The sequence below is a fragment of the Bubalus kerabau genome, chromosome 18 (assembly GCF_029407905.1).
Source record: "Bubalus kerabau isolate K-KA32 ecotype Philippines breed swamp buffalo chromosome 18, PCC_UOA_SB_1v2, whole genome shotgun sequence".
NCBI lineage: Eukaryota > Metazoa > Chordata > Mammalia > Artiodactyla > Bovidae > Bubalus > Bubalus kerabau.
Genome location: NC_073641.1, coordinates 10,718,132 through 10,739,705, shown reverse-complemented (window position 1 = coordinate 10,739,705; position 21,574 = coordinate 10,718,132). Strand labels below are relative to the sequence as shown.

Here is a 21,574-nt window from a genome sequence, read left to right as displayed (position 1 = left end):
CTGCATATAACAGAGCAATCCAAAGTGATGGTGGAAATAAGAAAGTTTGTACCTCTCTCGTATGTGTGTGCACGCACTCAGTCATGTCCAACTCTTTGCGTCCCTATTGACTGTAGCCTGCCAGGCTTCACTGTCCGTGGGATTTTCCAGGCAAGAGTACTGGAGCTGGTTGCCATTTCTTTTCTAACCAGGGATCTTTTCTAACCAGGGATCGAATCCAGGTCTTTGCAGATTCTTTACCATCTGAGCTACCTCTTTCGTATAATGGCCAGAAATTGGCAGTTCTTGGCCAGTATGGAGTCTCCAAGTGTTAGAGAGCCAAGATCTTTCTTCATTGTTGCTTTGTCATTCTTGGCTGCCATTCAACAGGTCACCTCCTGGTTCAAGCTAGTTGCTGGAGCTCCAACCACTATATTCACGTTTCAGAGAATAAAGAGTCTACTCTTTCCCTTTTAAGGAGAATTTCCAGATATAAATCACAGTTTTCCCATTTATATATCACTAACAGAATTTCATACCATAATCACATTCACACTTTGTTGCAAGGGAGGCTGTCCTGTAGCTGGATGTATCATCCCCACATAAATACAGGATTATATTACTCCGGAAGAAACAGTATGGATATTGTGATGTGTAATAAGCAGGCTCTGCCACAAATGGATAAAGGATAAAAATAACAATAAAAACAACAACAATAATAATATAATTCATCTCCTCAAAGATATCCGCATCAGGATATTTCAGTGCCATAAGTAAATTGGCACCATAGTATAATATTCCAGTTACAAAATTTTAAATCAATTTAGATACTTTTGTAGCAAGAATAAGGGGAATGGATTGACTATGAAGCCAAAAAATGAGAAAACTTGAGTTTTGTATTATACAAAAATCACAATATTCTTCTAATCTGACAGTTGGCTTTTGTCCTCAGGCTGTGGTGGCTGGAAGCATATGATAAGAAACTCTTTCACATTTAATGTCATCTATATTCTCACACTGTAGATTGTTTAAATTGAACTTGCAGCAGCTCTCTTTTCTACTCAACTATATTCACATTAAAAAAAAACACAGCTCAAATTTCAAGGGAAAAACTCTATCAAAAATTATATTTAACTCCTGTATATTCAAAATACTGCATAGAAATTAAATGTTCACTACTTTCTAAAATTGGATAGAAATATGCAATTAAAGAAAAATTTGAAAAAAAATAAGGAATATGATGCACAACTGTTCTTTTAAATGTATTTTTATTTCCCAAAACTATAAGAATCGCTAACATTTATTAAGTAATTATTATATGCCAAGAGCTTCAGTGTGTAATTTTGCTCCTTAGGGTCTGTCATCCATTCAACCTTTCCATAAATATCTGCCAAACATTTCTTATATACCTAGCACTAGATAGGGGTACACAGACAAAAAACAGATACAATTCTAAGAAAATGGATAGTATTTTTTTAAGTGAACAGAGAAATTAAATAAGTACAGTCTAATTCCTGAATACACGCGTTCTGAGACACACCACTGAGACTCAAATGCTACTCCATGAATTCCTAGCTATGGGATGTGAGGCAAATCCACATAACTTCTCCAAATTTCAGTTTCCTCATCTGAAAAACGGGGATAACAAAGTCCTGAATGAGAAAAGCTGTGTAAAGCATTTAACTCACTGTTTGGCACAATGTACGCATTCAATAAGTGTTAGTTATTATTATTCGCATAAATAATAGCACCCAGGGCGCTAAAGGACCACTAAGAAGGATGCTAAACTCACACACCAGGCCAAGAAGACTTAGAGAAGGTATCTGAGTTGATTATTGAAGGTTGTACAACTCAAATATTCCTCTAGGTTCTCCACCTTTCAGGAGTCAGCCTTCTTTTCCATATCCAAATAACCCTGACCCACATCCCTGTAAAAGCAGAAAGTCTCATCTTTCATTGGGCTTCCCTCTCAAGGGCAGCAGTAAAAACTCTAATGATGGCAGGTTCCACAAACCCTGGGACTCCCCAAGCCAGATGCTCTCTCTGGATAACGGCTCTACTTTGTGTACAGCATGTTTGCCCACACCTAACCAGCTGTCCCCGGAGAAGGCAATGGCACCCCACTCCAGTACTTTTGCCTGGAGAATCCAATGGATGGAGGAGCCTGGTGGGCTGCGGTCCATGGGGTCGCTGAGAGTCAGACACGACTGAAGCAACTTGGCAGCAGCAACCAGCTGTCCCAGGCTGTTTTTGCTTTCCCAGTTACTGTTCAACCTCAAGATGGACACAGAGCCCTCTACAATGCCCCAAGACAATCTAAGAAGGAGCCATCCCTTTAAATAAGGCTTCATTGAAAGATTAGGAGAACAGAAATACACCAGGAAGGTAGCCCACAACTATGACTAAAGATGGTTACTCTGAGAGTCACAGCCAAAACATAAGTTCACTATCTTCTCTTAGCTCTCAAGGTCCTTTCCTGATGCAGGTAGGAGCTAGCTGTGTATACTCTACTCACAGGAATCCTTAGATACCTCCACATTTCAGACTCCAAGCTCAATTCCCTCTTTGCCCCCAAGAAAGAAGGAAAACCTCTCCCCAGCCCAAGGCCCTTCCCTTTCCCATCCCTGGATGTTGGGTGCATGAGCACCCATTTCCTTCATGGCAATACTTTCCTTATATCAAAGATACCTAGGACAAGCATGTGAGTCTTCAAACACTGCCCCAAATCAAGGTTACACCATCTTAACTCTGGGGTAGAACACCAATCGCCCAGGCCATCTACTGCTGCTTCAAGCTTATCTATCTCCATATTACAGACCCCACTCCTTTGGTCTTGAGGTAAAAGGAGGTCCTGGCCTGCATGACCTTCCTGGATTTTTACAGATACTTCTTGGGGGAAAAAAAGACACCTAACTCCACTGACACATAATTTTCAGGCAAAGAACAGTCTAAATCCATATACAGAGGCTTTTTTTTTTTTCATTAGCTTTTTGAAATACTACACTTACATTAGCAAACAGAACATTTAATATGTTATTCTGAAGCTTTTGCATTTGGAGCTATTACCGTACTTTATTTTGAGCAAACTCCAGGAGATAGTAGAGGACAGGGGCGCCTGGCAGGTTGCAGTCCAGGGACGGGGCCACAAAGAGTCAGACACATCTTAGCGACTGAAGAACAACAACAAACCCTACTTTATGGGCTTCCTTGAGAAAAATGTTTTAATGTTTTCTTTACAAATACATTACTAAAACGATTCATCCGAGTGGTCCACCCTCAAACAAAGAGAAGTCTCACCTTAAAGACAAGTGTTTCACTATTGAGTATCTCATTTCCTCAGAGTTCTGCTCTCAGCCAGATTACGTGTTAGATATGCATTGCTTTTCCCTAAGTGTATCCTCAGTTGTTTAGAAATAGCCAAGAGCATTTTAAAAACATTAAAGAACTATTTTATTAGAAGGTATTTTAGCGTTCTATTACTACTGAATACATAATACCTCTTGGCAGAAACTCTATCAAGGATATTAGACATATAAGCAGGGCTTCCATGAGCAGCAAGTAAAGAATCCACTTGCAATGCAGGACACACAGGTTCAATTCCTGAGTTGGGAGGATCCCCTGGAGGAGGATATGGCAACCCACTCTAGTACTCTTGCCTGAAAAATCCCATGGACAGAAGAGCCTGATGGGTGACAGTCCATAGGGTCACAAAAAGTTGGACACAACTGAGCCTGAGCACCGGAGAAGGCAATGGCACCCCACTCCAGTACTCTTGCCTGGAAAATCCCATGGACCGAGAAGCCTGGCGGGCTGCAGTCCATGGAGTCGCTAAGAGTCAGACACAACTGAGCGACTTCACTTTCACTTTTCACTTTCATGCATTTAAGAAGGAAATGGCAATCCACTCCAGTGTTCTTGCCTGAAGAATCCCAGGGACGGGGGAGCCGGGTGGGCTGCCGTCTATGGGGTCGCACAGAGTCGGACACAACTGAAGCGACTTAGCAGCAGAGCCCGAGCACACAAGATACACACCCAAGACTTATAAGCTAAAGATCCTATCTAAACACCAAGGGAACCACTTTTTGGACAGTCAAGAACCATTTGGCATTCAAATGTGTACCCCCAGAGATTTTTATTTATATTACTCAAGCAATAATTTACAAGTTCAGGGACACTTACATTTTTAGTATAATAGTACTCAGGGTATAACTCAAACTATCTTCAATCATCTATTCACTGACATCTCTCCTCTGCTTCAGACAAGCAAGTTTAGACGAGTTTAGACTTTCCACCAATGTATCAAGTTTTTTCTTTACTCTTTGCAATAGAGAACTTTAAAAAATATTTTTATTACTATTGTTAGGTGCTTAGTCATGTCCAACTCTTTGTGATCCTGTGTACTGTAGCCTGCCTGGCTCCTCTGTCCATGGAATTCTCCAGGCAAGAATACTGGAGTGGGTTGCCATTCTCCTCTCCAGGGGATCTTCCTAACCCAGGGCTCGAACATGCTCTCCTGAATTACAGGCAGATCCTTACCATCTGAGGCACCAGGGAAGCCCAATGACTATTACTGTTACTATTAAATGTTACTATTTAACTGAAATTTTCAAAGAGAATATTTTGCTAGCCACTTCAATGGATTGTTGGAAAATCAGCTGAGATAATAGGGTAAGGATAGAACAACTTTTAGGAAACTATGTATAAATTATTATCATTACTATCTTGTTAAGGTGGGAGACGGTAGATAATGGTACAAATGGCATTTAATATATGGCCTGTGAGAATGGAAGGAAGAACTAATGTGTATTGAGACTAATTTGGCAATCAGTATATCTTAATCCTCACAACCAATGTATGATATTTATATTTTAAAATACTTAACTGAAGATAACAGAGGTTAAATTACTTGCCTTATAGAAACAAAGTTAATAAAAACCTGAAGGAGGGGGGCTTCAACACAAAAGAGAGGGCTTAGGAATGGAAACATAAGCAGAAAAGTAGCAAAAAAAGGACTGTCCAACCTACATACCACAGTTGCCTGTCTAACTTTGCCTGGTTCTCTCTTAAGTGAAGAATGTGAGAGTTGTCCTTCTCTAGCCCTTGCAGTTCAGTCTCAGCCCCAGAGACCACCCAAGCACTGTGGACTCTGGTAACTCGACTGTGAGAGTGAGAGCTGGCACTTGGAGTTGGTACGCTGTTGCAGGTCGAATGTCTGGTGAATCTGCTCTCAAGCCCTGAGGATCCACAGACCCACCAGCTACAGCTTCCTCCAGCCTCCACCATTCTGCCCAGGTGATAAAACTGAGGTTCTAACTGGGCTTTCCCATCTGAGTTCGGGCAGGATGAGGTTTTGCCTCATATGAAGGTCTGCCGTAAATGAAAAGTGCCCAAGGTGAAAACAGGCCACATGATGCAAATACCCAAGAGGGCCACAATTTATCAACGGAGGAGCCTGGTAGGCTGCAGTCCATGGGGTCACTAAGAGTCGGACACGACTGAGCGAATTCACTTTCACTTTTCACTTTCATGCATTGGAGAAGGAAATGGCAACCCACTCCAGTGTTCTTGCCTGGAGAATCCCAGGGACGGGGGAGCCTGGTGGGCTGCCGTCTATGGGGTCGCACAGAGTCGGACACGACTGAAGCGACTTAGCAGCAGCAGCTTGACTGGAGTTACAGAGCAAGAACAGAAGTCTGAGAAGAGGAAGGTACGATGAACTTGTTCCAATTGCTAACTCTGTGATTGTTAGCTGATGTTTTTAGCTTCTTCGGACTTTACTTTCCTCATCTCTGAAATGAAGGTAAGGATACCCATATGACTAGGTTTTTTGTAATAATTAATTTAGATAATCTTTGTCAAGGATCAGAAACAGAACTTGTTCTATAAAAGGCATAAATAAATGCCATATATCATAGATTCTAAAATGCACATTCATTTTCACATTTTAACATCTCTGAAATTGGAATGAATTTTATGTTGCATTACAGTTTAGTCAACAGGATTTCCCCCCCTTTTTTAATGGTACATAGTGGTACAGTCAATGGCATCTTAAGCTTGATTAAATATCAAAATATTAAAAAAAAAATCTTTCTCTTACTACAGACTTCAAGAACATTTTTTATTCCCTCCCAAACCTGACAAGTCATATAGCAAAAATAAAGCAGAAGTAAAATAATGGACAGTGCCTTATAACCATTTAGAACAATTGAGAGTAATTTCCCCCCTATTTTATGCCATAATTCCACTTTTAGGGTTGTGAAAAGAGCAACTGAGATTTTTGTGAAAGGGTAAGATCTTTAAAGAGGCTCTCTTTTGCCTTTTTCACAGACAGCCTTGGTTTAAAAAAAATTGCTAACTCTAGTAATGCAGTTCCATAAGAGGAAATATGTTTACCTTGTCTAAAAAAATGTTCCAATTAGATTATACTGGTAGATTCTGCCAAATCATCACACAGGATAAATTGTTTTAGTCCAAGTCCTGGTTTTAAAAGTGATTCATGTGAGAAGAGCCAAGGGCAAATGAGTCCTGCAAACATACCTATACTCTCACTGGTCACTTGTCCCTTTGTTTCTGGGATGCCCTTTCTGCAATCCTCTCAAAATTGTTATCCCCAAACCACCTAATAAAACAAGAGAGACGAATTTAAATAATAACTATATTATAATGCTAATAAGTATTGTTAAATTTGAGGTGAAATAATGGTGAAAGTGAAAGTGAAAATGTTAGTCACTCAGTCATGTCCGACTCTTTGAGACCCGATGGACAGCAGCCCTCCAGGCTCCTCTGTCCATGGAATTTTCCAGGCAAGAATACTACAGTGGGCAGCCATTCCCTTCTCCAGGGCATCTTCCTGACCCAGGCAGGGATCGAACCCAGGTCCCCTGCATTGCAGGCAGATTCTTTATCATCTGAGCCACTGGGGAAGCCAGAAATAATGGTACGTAATTCTTTAAAGGTACATATTGAAATTTTTGTAGATAAAATGATATGTCTGGGAATAATCTAGAATTGAGGAAAATGTGTGAAGGTACAGATAAAAAACTCAGTCATGAAATTATGGAAGCTAGATGTGGGTACGTAAGAGGGGTTCATTATACTGTTCTCTCTAGTTTTGCATATATTTGAAATTTTACATAATGAAAAGTATTTTTAATGTGCCACTGTGAAAAGTACTGCAACATATTTTATACCTAAGATGAATGAATTTTGTAGAATCTTCAAGAAGTACTAGAATGGCACACATGCATATAAATAAACTCCCATTCTTTCAAAGTGGTCAAATATTTCAAGATAAAGAAATATCATAGTCTGGAGGAAGTACATATTTAAGTCAACACAAAATTACTTCTCTCTAGTTTTCATCCAAAAATGCACCTTTGGATAGATTTGGCTCCAAACTCACCAATCTTCCTGCATCATTACTTTCGGAAGAGTTTCAGTCACCTATAACATTAATTATATTGTTAGAATATCTTGGAAACAATTGTGTGCATTCTGAGTCCCCTAGCACTGTTAAGGGTTCCCATTGGCACCAGGAGCTCTGTGTCTGCTATCTCATGATTTTACACCTACTAGTGCTAGGAAGTGATTTTATAAAGTTATGCATCCTGGGCTCCTCTTCTGCAGTATTTTGGCTCAACTTTTCAAGACCTTAGATGCAAAACACCATTATATTTTCCTAAACAAATCTGCCAGGGCAGAACCTAGGCCGAAACTGGCAGCAATGATGGCAACTTCAGTGCAAAAGCAGCAGCCACGGCAGCAGTGACCACAGCCATGTGACAAAGGAAGGTTCTGCACACAGGTACCTCTGGGACCCATGGTGGGAGGCTCTCACCCCTTCGTCTTTAGAGCCCGACTGGGGCATCTGCACAAATATTAACTCTGGCCTGAGGCTGGGACAGGAACTGCCAGCACATAGGCAGTAAACTTTGTCAGTAAATTATTACAAAATAAAACTGTACACATGAACACTGCAAGAAAGCACGTCAGGGAGTCATTATAATCTTTTCAAGTGTTTAGAACCCCAGGTTTTCCCTGCAGAAGGAAATGGCAACCCACTCCAGTATTCTTGCCTGGAAAATTCCATGGACAGTGGAGCCTGGCAGACTGCAGCCCCTGGGTTCAGGAGGAGTGGAGGCTACTGAGCATACACACCCGCACAGAGAGAATAGAAAGGGCCTTGTTAATGCAGAAGAGGCTGCCGCTTGCTTAAATATTTCTCGAATGTTAACTCTTAAGAAGTTGAAAACTAATACAATTATGTAAAGTTTAAAAATTAAATTAAATTAAAAAAAAAAAGAAGAAGTTGAAGTTATCTTGAAAGGATAAGAGCATTCTAAGTATCATTGGGGGAACACGGATAATAAGATTTTGGTGACTTCATCAGACTTTTTCCAAGACAAAGATACTTTTATTTTGATAGTACAAGACTCTGGGACTCTAGGAATAGAATTGGCCCTGTGCACACAACTCTGGGGAACTAGGTTCCTTTCATCTTGTGACAGCTGCCACTCTGCAGAAAGATTTTGATTTAGTATCTTGTTTTTAATCCCCATTTTTATTTATTTGTGTTTGGTAAGACCTAAGTGCGACAAAAGCTATTTTTCTGCAAATATGAGGTGGTACTGTGTTCTGTTAGAATCTGAATTCACTCATTGAAACATTTATTTTCAGGTTTACCAACTGTTTATTTTCACTAACATTTGAGCATGTTATTTTATAAATGACAGGATTCCAGGGTGGAAATGGAGTGCTTTTTCTCCTTTTAATTTCTATTTTAAAAAATTATGTCAGTTAAACTCCACTTCAGTGTTGTGGTTTAGCAAACTTGTTTTGCTTTACGGAAGAAGGAGTGTTAAATTTGATATTTTAAAACATGTTTCTTTATGGTTAAACATGATTTCTCAATGTTATTTTTACTTGTATTTTGCTTTTGGTATGGCCAGATAGTCAACTTGTTTTTCATAGCTCCTGATTTTCAGAAAAATCAGAATAAATTAGTTCCCTAAAAAAAAAGAATCTCGGGTTTTGAAAACAGCTTCAATACTGCAAAGCACATACCCACAGACTTAGAAAACAAATTCAAAGATCGAGACATTTGATGGGAAGGTATAGTACTCACTATGAAGCTTCAGATGAACAAATTATTAATGAGGAGGCTATTTAAAAATTATTTTCTTATAGTTGAGCATGCATGGATAGAATGCATAAGCAATCACTTTAAATTTTATACAAATTATGAAGTCACATTTGGTTTCTTTGTACAACCTCAGCAAGTCATAAGAAATGTCAGAGGATTTTGATATTTGGCAAAACTAATACAATTATGTAAAGTTTAAAAATAAAATAAAATTTAAAAAAAAAAGAAAAAAAGGAAAAGAAATGTCAGAGGAAATATTAAAATGCCATTGTATAAATTTACATTTTTAATTAAATATATTAAAATATTTTGTATGAAGAATGAAATATTTTTAGAAAAAATATTCCATGGAGCTCTTTAGCTCTATAGGTGCTAAAATTTTTATTTCAAAATAATTTATCAGAAACTTATCCCAAATATTGTCTATAAAATAGACTATAAAATACTCTTAATAGCTTCAACAATTGCATCAGCAGAAGGATCCTTGTCAAAATTTAAAATTATCAAAAATTGTTTGCAACTTTTCATTTTTCAAGGCCAAGTAATGTTTCTTTGGATTGTATCAATCAAAAATAAAATTGCTAAAGGTATATATTTTAAGAACATTTAAAATGAATTTTCCTAAAAGAAAGCCACAAAATTATGATTAAGATACCACATTGATAAAGTATTATTATATTTATTGTTTTATATAAAATTATGGCATCAAAAACATTTTTTGTACTTTGTGAGTTATATTGTTATTCATATACCACTATCACCTCTGTTGTATTTTATAAGTAACAAAGTGTTTTTAAAGGAAAAGCTTTATTTATGGTACTTTTAATGGCACTTTTTTCCTGCCTTTTTCAACAAGAGCCTGCTTTTTCATTTTGCACTGGGCCCCTCAAATTATCTAGTTTGCCCTGTTCACAGAAAAGGATATTTTATATGTTTTACCTGATTAAGGGAATAGCTATATTTCTAGATGTAATCAAGGCCATTAAATCTATTCATAGTGCTGTTATATGGAAGAAGAGAAAAGCTGTCTCTTAGAAATGTTTAACCAATTTCTGTAAGCCAAGCATTATAGAAGATTCTAGTTCGGTGGGATAGTGGGGACAATAAGATGAGCTATTGTCTTACACAGATAGCAAAACTGCAACAGCAAACTAATTTTTTTCAAGGTCACAAGTAATTTAGACTTGGCATTAAATCTCAAGTCTCTCAAATCTACCTGGTATAGTTTTTACCACCAATTCTTTCTGATTGTATCAATAACAATTCAGAAAAGCAGAAAGTGTTCTAGGTATTTCAAACAGAATAATGTGAGTAATGACCACCAAGGAAAACCAATTCAAAGGTGCTGGAGCAATGGAAGGAAACAGCTATTGCTGGAGGAGAGATACCCCTACATTCTCCCTTCCTCCCTTCCTCTCTTCCTGCCTCTCATCTTTCACTCCAGATTCCCATTAGCAGAACTGAATTTTAAGTCAGCAGACAGAAGAGTCTGGAAAACTTGGTCTGTAGGAGTCACTCCTCTATGATATTGAGCAGAACAGGGGAAGGGTGAGCAGGGGATAGAAAGCAAATGACTGGTGCACTGAATAAGCCAGGGCTGTTAATTTCTTTAGGTCTGAGAGCTTCCTGAAAGTCTAAAAAGTGCTGGTAGTCAGCTATTACTGGCAGTCCTCAGTTACTGAGATAATGCATGTAAAGCCCTTAGCACAGAACAGGGGATAGAATAAGTCGGCTTACATCAACCTCCTCATCATTATCATTACTTATCACTATCACTACTATTAAATGGGAAGAGGTTCCCTGGTGGCTCAGATGGTAAAGAACCACCTGAAATACAGGAGACCTGGATTTGATCCCTGGATTGGGAAGATCCCCTGGAAAAGGGAGTGGCTACCCACTCTAATATTCTTGCCTGGAGAAATCCATGGACAGAGGGACCTTGTGGGTTATACAGTCCATGGGGTGGCAAACAGTTGGACATGATTGAGCAACTAACACTTTTACTTTACAGAATTATCAAGGAAACAGGAGAGTTTGCCAAAGGATGTTGAGGCCACCATTCAATATGTGAAATAAAAAGACAAAGCTGAATGTAATGCTGGTCAGTCATAGTCTCTCAAGCAGAGCAAACTGTTGACCTTATAAAGGTCTTTGTTTGGAGGGAACATGAAGTGCCAGGAATTGTCAGATTTTCATGGGTCAAAGTTTTCACTTTCATGCATTGGAGAAGGAAATGGCAACCCACTCCAGTGTTCTTGCCTGGAGAATCCCAGGGACGGGGGAGCCTAATGGGCTGCTGTCTATGGGGTCGCACAGAGTCAGACATGACTGAAGCGACTTAGCAGCAGCGGCAAGTTGGTTGACATCAACTGCAGTCCATTGCTACTCAGGTGAGACTGTTGTTGATTAGTTGGCACTCAGAGGTATAAACATGGCATGATTCTGTCTCTGATAAGTTGATTTCATGAGGGGCTTACCAAGGCAAGTTATTCCTGACCGAGTAAATGGGTTTAAAACTGGTTTTGTGACTACTTGTTATCTTTGCTAATAGCAAAAATCAGCCTTTTTCTAAGTTTATGGGAAGTTCTTAATTTTCAGTACTTCCTTTTGATTGTCATTCAATCAAATCTTCAGGAGAAACCTTCATGGATGGTGCAGATCTTTACCACTATTGTTGATTTTCCTTAAAGGTGAGGCTTCATCTGTGGAAATTTTATTTTCAGTTTACATGTCTATCAGTAGGATTTTATCCTGTTCATTTGTTTGGTCTTTAAACAATTTCTTGAATCATCTGTAAGGACAGTGGCTGTACTAAAGTATCTAAAGTTAAAGTTAAGTCGCTCAGTCGTGTCCAACTCTTTGTGACCCCATGGACTGCAGCCCACCAGGCTCCTCCATCCATGGGATTCTCCAGGCAAGAATACTGGAGTGGGTTGCTATTTCCTTTTCCCAGGGATCTTCCCAACCCAGGGATGGAACCCAGGTCTCCCACATTGCAGGCAGATGCTTTAACCTCTGAGCCACCAGGGAAGCCCTAAAGTATCTAAGGCTCTGGAAAATACACATTTAACAACAGTGAGACAAGTAAGTATAATTGGAAGAGACTGGAAGACATTTCAAAACCATGATCCCAAATTTCCCAGGCCTGACCATGAAAAAAGTCTCAAAGATCCTCAAGTCTATTTCAGATAGTTAGGTTACCTTTCCTTTAGCTTAGATAAGGATTATTGCAAATCAATTATAGTACTTGGGTATAACATATCTTCCCTGGTTGGCCAAAAGAAAATCTAAGGTCATTCTATTATCTATAACTACTGGGTTTATTTATTTATTTATTTATTTTTCGCTGTACTGCGCATGTTTATTATTATTCTTTTTTTTTTTTTATTTTATTTTTAAACTTTACAAAATTGTATCACTGGGTTTAAAGAATTTAACCTGATTTGTTGTGCCCCAGAGTTGGGGATGTACTATTTAATATCTTAGCCAAAGTAATGGAACATATTTTTGATAAATGCCTTTAGTAGTTTAACTCCTCTGGATAGGATCATTATTCTCAGGATTGACTCCCCATCAAAGGTTTTATACTTTTGTCCTCTTTTAAAGAAGATCTAGTCCATTTAGGATATTTGGATTATGTTAGTTATCTATCGTTCTGTAACAAATAATCTCAAATTTAGCAGCTTAAAACAAGAGTATTCAGTTGTTTGAGGGTCAATCTCACATTGTTTGAGGGTCAAGAGTCCAGGAGAAGCATATCAGGGTGATTCTGGCTTGCTGATCTACATTTTTTAGTCAAAAAACCCATTGACAAATAATACTGTCAACACTTAGTTTTTGAGCCACAAAGAATATTAAATCAGCAGTTGGTACTGAAGTATCCAAAAACTGTTTTGTCCATCAAATTTCAAAAACACAATCAGACAGTTCCGTATTGGGTAAAGATTGTAGAATTGCTGGAATAAGAGTATTTGTCTGCTGCTGCTGCTGCTGCTGCTAAGTTGTTTCAGTTGTGTCCGACTCTGTGCAACCCCATAGACGGCAGCCCACCAGGCTCCCCCGTCCCTGGGATTCTCCAGGCAAGAACACTGGAATGGGTTGCCATTTCCTTCTCCGAAGAGTATTTCTCTAATGGATAATAATATGAGATGAAGAAAATATTGGTACTTATAACTTACTAATTGATGTATAAATATGAGTGTTTTTCATTAGCAACAAGGAGTTACTGTATATGATAATATCAGGTTTGAAGGTAATCATAGTATAAGATCTGAAGGTGTTTTAATATATTTAGTTGAGGTTCATGACTATTCTGAGGCAACTAACCTAGCATTGGCTACTGTAATAAGAGATTGGCCTTACAATAGGTATTAGGTCTTAAGTGTATGTCATGTTGAAGGGTTAAAACCCATATAGGTGAATTTTCTCATGTTCATACAAAAAAAGAAAAGTTTATATAATCCAGGAAGGCTTTTAAGGCCTCTGTTGAAATCTGTGTGTGTCCATGGAATTTCTCAGGGGGTGCTAGTGGTAAAGAACCCACCTGCCAATGCAGAAGTAAGAGACATGCATTCTATCCCTGGGTTAGGGAGATCCCTTGGAGGAGGACATAGCGACCCACTCCAGTATTCTTGCCTGGAGAACCCCATGGACAGAGGAGCCTGGCAGGCTACAGTCCATAGGATTGCAGAGTCTGACGTGACTGAAGCAACTTAGCACACATCCATGGAATTTTTGCCTATTGCAATTCTGACACCATAGTTATTCCTTCAGTGAGTTCTTAAATCACACATGGTGTAGGTATATTATTAACAATATCAACTATAATTTTATTGTAAGAAATTTTCTGTGATTTTTAAAAGCAATCCTTTGCAGTACATTTTATCTGGTAGTTTCATTTGCAAAGTAAATCCCTACCTACTATATTCATAGGAATTGTGTCATAGAGAAGAAAGGAATGCCTTTCTGATAATGATTCCAAGGTATCAATAACACGTTGGGACTTAGGGAAGGACTTAGGATTCTTAGACATTTCCATTATTTTAGTGCTTCCAATAAATCCATGCCTTCCATACTTTACTGCTGCTGCTAAGTTGCTTCAGTCGTGTCCGACTCTGTGCGACCCCATAGATGGCAGCCCACCAGGCTCCCCTGTCCCTGGGACTCTCCAGGCAAGAATACTGGAGTGGGTTGCCATTTCCTTCTCCAATGCATGGAAGTGAAAAGTCAAAGTGAAGTCGCTCAGTCGTGTCCGACTCTTAGCGACCCCATGGACTACAGCCTACCAGGCTCCTCTATCCATGGGATTTTCCAGGCAAGAGTACTGGAGTGGGGTGCCATTGCCTTCTCCACCATGCTTTACTATATACACTCAAATTTGTCTTCTCTTCTTTCACCACCTGGCACAGTCGGTCATTTTTAATTTAAGTGAAAATTTCTCTTTTTTTCTTATCAAAAATCTATTTTAGATTTCAAACAACTTTAAAATTTTATTCTCAGGGATCTGATGAGATTAATGGTAGATGTAGTGGCTCCATAGCAACAAAAAAAAGCAATATTAGTCCCTTCAAGAGGTTAGAAAAAGGAAAGGGAAATACTGGGGCTTAATGTCACCCTTGGAGTAACATCAATGGACCAATTTGGGATAATTATCCCTCTATTCCTTGTGTGCGAAGTCACTTCAGTTGTATCTGACTGTTTGTGATCCCATAGACCATAGGCCACCAGGCTCCTCTGTCCATGGGATTTCCCAGGCAAGAATACTGGAGTGGGTAGCCATTCCCTTCTCCAGGGGATCTTCCCTACCCAGGGATCAAACCCAGGTCTCCCACATTTCAGGCAGATTCTTTACCGTTCCTTAGCCATTTTTGGGCTGCTGTCTATGGAATCGCAGAGTCGGACACGACTGAAGCGACTTAGCAGCAGCAGCAGCAGCAGCCATTATGAAACATTGATTCTTTCAATCACCATTGTATTTGCAATATCTACAGGTATTCCTAACCACAGGCTCCCAATTTTTCAGGGAATGGAGGCTTTTTTAGTTATTTTTATAGTTTATTTTTATTCATTTATTTGACCGCTCTGAGTCTTACTACACAAGATTCTTAGTTGTATCATATAGGAGCTAGTTCTCAGACCAAGGCTCAACCCCCAACCCACACACAGACACTGAGAGCATGGAGTATTAGCCACCAAGGGAGTCCCTTTAGTTATTTTTTAACTAGCAAGCCAAACACCATTTTCAGCTCCTTTAGTTCCTAAGACTCTGGCCGTGTCTAGCCACAACTTGACTATTTTCTAAGTTAGCAATTTTACATTTCACTTTCTTTTTTATCATTAAATTACATATTTAAAATTTGACCCCATTTACAAGAGAAGACTTGTCTCTCTACTTTAGTTGTGGGTTTACTCCAGTTTCTAGAATATTTCCTGAAGTATATTTTTCATGTTTGTTTTGGTTACAATTTGAACCTTTTTACAATTTTTTCCCTTAAAATATTATTTCTGAAATTGTCTTATTGTAGGCAATTTTTAAATTTGCATAGTTCTCTTGAGACAACTTTTTTAAATTTATATAACTGGGTGGTTTAAATTTTTTCTTTCCTACCTTTCAGCTTATTAAGCATTTTCCATGAGAGGCTAAGCACTAGCCTAACTAGTTGGTATAGATATATAATAGAGAAAGTTAACTGTAACAAAATACTAAATTCTGTAACATATTTCTGTCTGTATTCCAAAGTTTAGGAAAATCTTCAATTATATCCTTTAACTTGGCTCTAGATGATAATTTTAATTCAACCTTCTCATCTAGAAATTTTATAATAAAATTATTCTTTCCCTGAGAAAACCCTCAAAAAAGAATAGCTCATCTAGAAGGTCAAGTAAAACTGAGTAAAAAGAATGAAATGCAAGATGAATAGGTTTCAAGGTTACAAAGTTTTTGAAAGAGACTACCTTGAGTTAGAAATTTTTTGAGGTCTTAACATGACACTTTAAGAATCTGACTATAGGTATTTTGTCTCCTAATATTATTAAAGTTCTTGTTAATGATATTAATTTAATGCTTTGGACATGTCAAACATGACATTATTAAATCAAAATAATTTTTTGCTATTTACCAAGAAAAATACAGAAGTTAGATTATAGAGCTTCTTAAAGGAAATAGAAGCTCTTCCAAAGAGAAGGAAGAGATTTGGCAGAGACAAACCCATAACACACAAGGAAGACAGGCCTCTACAGTCAGTTTACAGTGTGGGCTTTTGAAGGGTATTGCCACAGGACTGGAAAAGTTCAGTTTTCCTTCCAATCCCAAAGAAAGGCAATGCCAAAGAATGCTCAAACTACCACACAATTGCACTCATCTCACATGCTAGTAAAGTAATGCTCAAAATCCTCCAAGCCAGGCTTCAGCAATATGTGAACCATGAACTTCCTGATGTTCAAGCTGGTTTTAGAAAAGGCAGAGGAACCAGAGATCAAATTGCCAACATCTGCTGGATCATGGAAAAAGCAAGAGAGTTCCAGAAAAACATCTATTTTGACTATGCCAAAGCCTTTGACTGTGTTGATCACAATAAACTGGAAAATTCTGAAAGAGATGGGAATACCTCTTGAAACCTATATGCAGGTCAGGAAGCAACAGTTAGAACTGGACATGGAACAACAGACTGGTTCCAAATAGAAAAAGGAGTTTGTCAAGGCTGTATATTGTCACCCTGCTTATTTAACTTCTATGCAGAGTACATCATGAGAAACGCTGGACTGGAAGAAACACAAGCTGGAATCAAGATTGCCAGGAGAAATATCAATCACCTCAGATATGCAGATGACAACACCCTTATGGCAGAAAGTAAAGAGGAACTAAAAAGCCTCTTGATGAAAGTGAAAGAGGAGAGTGAAAAAGTTGGCTTAAAGCTCAACATTCAGAAAATGAAGATTATGGCATCCGGTCCCATCACTTCATGGGAAATAGATGGGGAAACAGTGTCAGACTTTATTTTTTGGGGCTCCAAAATCACTGCAGATGGTGACTGCAGCCATGAAATTAAAAAACACTTACTTCTTGGAAGGAAAGTTATGACCAACCTAGATAGCATATTCAAAAGCAGAGACATTACTTTGCCAACTAAGGTCCATCTAGTCAAGGCTATGGTTTTCCCTGTGGTCATGTATGGATATGAGAGTTAGACTGTGAAGAAGGCTGAGTGCCGAAGAATTGATGCTTTTGAACTGTGGTGTTGGAGAAGACTCTTGAGAGTCCCTTGGACTGCAAGGAGATCCAACCAGTCCATTCTGAAGGAGACCAGCCCTGAGATTTCTTTGGAAGGAATGATGCTAAAGCTGAAACTCCAATACTTTGGCCACCTCATGCGAAGAGTTGACTCATTGGAAAAGACTCTGATGCTGGGAGGGATTGGGAGCAGGAGGAGAAGGAGACGACAGAGGATGAGATGGCTGGATGGCATCACTGACTCGATGGACATGAGTCTGAGTGAACTCCGGGAGTTGGTGATGGACAGGGAGGCCTGGTGTGCTGCGATTCATGGGGTCGCAAAGAGTTGGACACGACTGAGCAAATGAACTGAACTGAATTGGGTTCCCCAACCAAGCAGAAAGTAGGATTGTCAAGTTGACAAAAACCACACAATCCTTGACACTTGAGTATGGACAAAACAAAGTGAACAAATTAACAAGAGAGTACTTTGTGAAGGTTTTATAGGGGACCCCAGATAAAGTTTTACAAACCTTTTTTTTTTTTTTTTCCACAAATTGATTGTTGGTCTAACAGATCTCCAACAATTAGCCCTCAAGTCTGGCTTGCATTGAAAATGTATCAAGCTTATGCTCCCAGCTGTTCCCTATGGAACACTCCCTTGTACTTCAAAAGCAACAAGCTTTCAAAGCACAAATCCAGTTGCAGCTGTAGAAAAAAAGTTTATGGTTACCAAGGGGGAAGGGGACAGGGAAGGATAAATTGAAAGATTGGGATTGGCATATACACACTACTCTTTGCAACTCCATGGACTGTAGCCTGCCAGGTTTCACTGTCCATGGAGTTTTCCAGGCAGGAATACTGGAGTGAATTGCCATTTCCTCCTCCAGGGGATCTTTCTGATCCAGGGATCAAACCTGTGTCTCCTGAGTCTCCTGCATTGGCAGGTGGATTCATTACCACTACACCACCTGGGAATTGTATAGCATAAGGAACTCTATTTAATACTCTGTAATGACCTACATGGGAATAGAATCTAAAAGAGTGGATATATGTATAGCTGACTCACTTTGTCATACACCTGAAACTAACAGAACATCGTGTATCAGCTATACTCCAAATAAAAAAAGAAAAGGAAAAAAACAAAACAAACCAACCTAGGAGAAAGCAAAACACAAGAAATAAACAGCACCAAAAGCAAGGCAAGCAGCAGAATAAGTAGGTTAATAGCAAAAAAACATTGCTTAGATGTGTGCTAAGTCACTTCAGTCCTGTCCGACTCTGGGCGATCCCATAGACGGCAGCCTACCAGGCTCCTGGCACGTCTCCAAAACAAAAGGTATAATGATCTTATACAAAGACCTAAGGCAATGGCACCCCACTCCAGTACTCTTGCCTGGAAAATCCCACGGACAGAGGAGCCTGGTAGGCTGCAGTCCATGAGGTCGCTAAGTCGGGCACGACTGAGCGACTTCACTTTCACTTTTCACTTTCATGCATTGGAGAAGGAAATGGCAACCCACTCCAGTGTTCTTGCCTGGAGAATCCCAGGGACAGAGGAGCCTAGTGGGCTGCCGTCTATGGGGTCGCACAGAGTCGGACACGACTGAAGCGACGCAGCAGCAGCAGAAGCAGGCTTTATTTAGTAAATGGTGCATCTCCAAACCGAAAGATCTAATTGCTCCATACAAAGATCTAGGCCTAAACAAAGACATATTCGGTTACAAATCCTAGAATAACATATTCAGTGATATAAACTCAGTGAAACTACTCAGAGATGAGATTATTGTTGAAACTGACGCACCTGACAACACATCTGAAGAGTAAATAGAATTTTGGCAATGTGCCCAGTGAGTGTACCTGTTGGCCTCAGGGTTCCCTGGAATGCTCCTAAATGAAGATCTTTAAAAGAATCTAGGTGGACCCTCCAAAAGTGTCCAATGAAGCCATCACTCAACATCTGAAATAAAAAGACAAAGCTAACTTATTGCTTGTGATAGTAAGAGATGCTGGTCAGACACACTGTCAGAATACATTGTCAATTCTATTATATAAGGATTTAGGGACGCACCAAGTTCAGGAACTGGTGAACTCTCAGAGGTATAATTGGATTAACATCATCTATAGAAGCATGGCTACTCAGGTTAATCTACTGTTGGTTGGGTACCACTCAGAGGCGTGCTATTGGAGTGCATCTGTCACCAATAGGCTGACTTTCAGAAGTGAGAGATTGACAAGAGCATCTGGCTTGTATACGTGTGTTTACCAAGGTGAGTCATATAACAAAACAGGCTTTAAATTAATTATGGTGGCTGTTTGTTTTATGGCTTTGTTATTAAATGCAAGTTCATGTGCCCAATGCACAGTGAAACCAAACAATACCAAAACATCGGAGTCTGGAGCACAGAAAGGTTTATGGTAGGGCCACGCAAGCAGATGGGTGGCTCATGCCTTAAGAACCTTGGAACTCTGAAAAAGCTTTCAGCAAAGCCCTATTAAAGAAAAGGTAAGGGAGGGGCATGGTTAGTGGTTGCAAACTTCTTGGTGTCAGATCCTTTGTTCTTGAAGTCAGATCACAATCAGGTCACGATGTTTCTGGAAACTTCCACCAAAACAAATATTATTCTCTGTTCTGACAAGAAAGGGCAAGGTCCCAAGGCTTTCTGAGGTCCACACCCTAGCTAAAAGGAGAGGTTTCCAGCATCAGCCAGTTACCCTGCCCTGGACCGTTCGACCCACCCCCAGTCTGGGTCCTCCCACCGGTGCCCAGACCCTCCTGAAGAGACAGATCTCAGCCTTCAGTGCCAGGTGCCCAGACCCTGCCCAGCCATCATCACTGAGGGAACCAGGCGCCTGAGACTCAGCCTGCCCTCAGGCCGCCCAGACGGGGACCAGGTCCCAGGGACTGTGACCCATGGACACTGCGGCCGCCATTAGGTCACTGAGGTAGGGATGGGGCAGAGGTCCACTGCTGCTTCCATGCCTGGGTCCAGCCAGTGGGCAACCATGGCAAGGGCTCTGACCAGTGCACCTCCAGTGCCTACCCTCCAGCGTATTTTGCTTTGTTTAAAAAAGACAGAAAGAAAGAAAGTGGGGGAGGCCAAAGGGCAGGGGACAGAACATGGGGAAGAAACAAAGGTGATCAGTCGGGGGTTGTGGGGCAGCCCCGGGTGGGGTTCAGCCCTCAGCCTGTCCCCAGGCCTTCCAACTCACCTGCTGGCCCTGAGGATCTGGAAGGCCAGGGCAGAAGGCCTTGGTTGCTTCTCACTACGCTCACGGCCCCCAAAGCACTGCCCGGCTGACTGCTGAGGGAGCGGACCCGTAACGGCTGTTATAACGGCTGCTCTAACGGTTGTGGTCTCCACTAAGGATCTCGCACTAACAGCTGTGCCCCCGCTCCGCCCCATTACAGCTTCAGAATAATCAGTCTTTTCCTACATTTGTAACAGATTTTTTTCCCTCAAGTTCAAAAATAAGATAGAGTAGGAGAACTATTGGAAGCTGCCTCAAGTGGTAAAATTGCCCACTCTGAAACAGGTGCCAGTCTTTAAGTTAGATGACAGTCTTTGGTACAAATGAGATTTCTATGTGTACAGCTGAACTTTATATGGTTGAGCCAGCAGATGAAGAAAAAAAAGGATTCTTCCGGAAGAAGGGTTGCAGCTGAAATTAGTGCACATTTAATTTCAAATTTTCATTCCCTATTACCATTAACATTTATTGTACACAATATTCCTTTTTAGTAAACTTATGTGTAAAAATTGTATGTAGATTTGTTGAGAGAGTATTCCACCTTTACATTCCTTGGTTTTTCTTCTTTATTTCATCGTGCAGCAAGGTTCTCTTCAAAGAATTTCATAACTCACCTTTTTTCATATTCAATATTGTAAGCCACTTCTAGTTTTAACTTATAATATCGTCTTCATTTCCAAGGCAACTGGTTATAATGTTATTTGTAACCACAGAGTTAGAACTTTGTCATGGAATTAAACATTACAGAAAGTAAATCTAAATTTATATTTGGAAAAGAAGAGGAAGTAAAGAGAGTATCAGTATGATTCATTGCTTGATTTCTAGATTCAGACAAACCTGAGTTTAAGTCCTGGCTCTTCCATTTACGAGTTGTGTGACCTGGGGCAAGTTACTCAACTTCTTCAAGCTTCTGGGTTCTCATTTGTGACATGATAATACTAAATAAAACCCACTTTATGGCTATTGAGAGGATTAAAAGCAATAAATTG

General features: G+C 39.8%; 1 long non-coding RNA gene across 7 annotated transcripts; it reads right to left on the bottom strand.

Moving 5' to 3' along the window:
* Positions 1-1,229: 1,229 nt before the first annotated feature.
* On the bottom strand, positions 1,230-20,776 carry LOC129633296 (uncharacterized). 7 transcript variants are annotated; one of them, XR_008705005.1, is made up of 6 exons: positions 20,547-20,776; positions 19,194-19,293; positions 7,325-7,422; positions 6,517-6,598; positions 3,051-3,149; positions 1,230-1,607 (listed from the first exon to the last, which is right to left on the bottom strand). It is a non-coding gene; the product is annotated as an uncharacterized LOC129633296 (long non-coding RNA). The 7 variants fall into 7 exon arrangements; XR_008705004.1 differs by having other exon boundaries at positions 7,354-7,422; positions 20,547-20,774; XR_008705002.1 differs by having other exon boundaries at positions 7,382-7,422; positions 20,547-20,766.
* Between the last annotated feature and the right edge of the window lie 798 nt (positions 20,777-21,574).